The following is a 1,947-nucleotide window of genomic DNA, read 5'->3' as shown; positions in this document are numbered from 1 at the left end:
CTCCTCTTCTCTGCTCTCTGTTAACAGGGCAGGGAGCAGCAGCGGTCAAAACACCTCAGAAACTAGAACAAATAGGCTTTAACAAGGCTGTAATAAAATAAACTATAGAGGTACATGAGAAAACGTGTTCATTACGAATGAAAATAAATAATTAAATTGTATCCGTGCTGGTCTCAAACCCTGGTCTCCCACTCCTTGGTCCAACACTCTACCCATTGCCCTATCAGAAGGCTTGTTGTGTAATGAGCTGCACATTAAACAACAACAACTGTGACGGCTTTTTATACTGAGGAGGTGGAGTCTCACCCGGGGGTTGCTAGGTAAGGGGCTGAACGCAGGTTCTGGTGGGTTGTCGTACGGCTTGTGACATCACAAAATGACAGAAGTATAAAACTTGTCGTTAATATACATTAAAAATACATTTACTTGCAGTAAATATGCCCCTGGGTGCATTTACTTGGTCCTAGGACCGTTTTTTTTAAGAAGTACATACCCAAAGTTGAGTAAAAAATCCTTTAAAAAGTGAATTTTGCATAATAGGTCCCCTTTAATGCAACAGAAACGTGTATTTAGCATCATAATTGACATTGTCATTTAAAAATATTCAACCACCCTGTAAGAAGTCACAAAATCACATTAAACTGTGTCGCAGTAAGAGTTTAATTTTGATAAACTGATGTTTTTTCATGTAAAATGATGTATTTCAGGGTATTGTCAGTTTAGTTTCTTTTAATGAATAGTAAATGTGAGCATAAACCATTGTTAAATCTTGGCCAAGGATTCTGTCCAATTTTGTTTTCATTCTAATCAACTTGTTTTCCTTATTTTACCTTCGCGTCCGTCTTTGACTCGACCTCTTTCAGCATTCATCTGACAGAGAGAACCTGTCCAACAAGCTGCTGACAGCGCSCTGAATCAGGGGGCAGAAGCAAAGAAAACAGCGGAGATGGATTTAAGTATGCCCCCCGTCATTAGCCTCAACATAATCGAATCATTTTACTCATTCAGAAGTTCTCGGGGCCCGGCCCGGGATGACGAACGCTGTTGAGAAGGCTTCACTCTCCACTCAGTCTGCTGCCAGGAGAGCTGCCTCCGGTCGCTGCTGCCAAACTGGCTCACTTAACAGCTTTTAATTGTTCCCGTTCATCTGCAGAAACTGTGAGGGGGGATGGGTTTTTATGTTTTTAGCAGATAAGTTAAAAACAAGCATGAAGACCGCGTACCTTAAAGCATACCTTTAAAGGTGCTCATTGAAAATAAATGACAAGATGATGCTTTTTGAAGGAGTTTACTCCAGTAGTTTTCAAAATATACAGATATGCATACTTAAACATTTTGTTTAATAAGTGATTCTGCTGAAATTTCTAATTTTTACATGGTAAGCACATTTAATATTGTGCATGATCCCGTTTAAATGAAGAAACAATAAAATTAGCAGATTTTGTGTTTTAAAATATTTTATTAAACGTTTGATAAGGAGCATGAACAAAGTGTTTTAACCATAAATAAAAACCCACAAGTAAATAAAAGCAGAATACATGTTTAATATCAGTTCAGGTGAACCTAACATCATGGTCACGTGGTTTCTTCACTCTCAGATTTTCTCTTCAGGATTATTTTTGAAGGTCAGAGAGCTTTTCATGCCCTTATCGCCCCCTACAGGTGGAAAATGGAATGACAAAGTCAGAAACTGGATCTGAACCAGTCCAGGAGATTTTTTTTCAACAGAATGTTTGTTTTCACACAAAATCTATCATGAATAATTTTGTTTTCATCTCATAAGTTTATGTTGTGTTTTGACAGTGTCAATGTATCACTGTTTAATTAAACAACCCTGCAGAACAAAATGTTAAAAACTTCAACAGAAAGGGGATAAATTTAAAGGGTTTTCATTAAATATTGGGAATCATAATGAATTCAATACAAAAAAATGTTTATTTCAAAAAT

This window comes from Austrofundulus limnaeus, unplaced genomic scaffold, assembly GCF_001266775.1.
Source record: "Austrofundulus limnaeus strain Quisiro unplaced genomic scaffold, Austrofundulus_limnaeus-1.0 Scaffold743, whole genome shotgun sequence".
Classification (NCBI taxonomy): domain Eukaryota; kingdom Metazoa; phylum Chordata; class Actinopteri; order Cyprinodontiformes; family Rivulidae; genus Austrofundulus; species Austrofundulus limnaeus.
Note: the sequence above shows the minus strand (reverse complement) of the source record.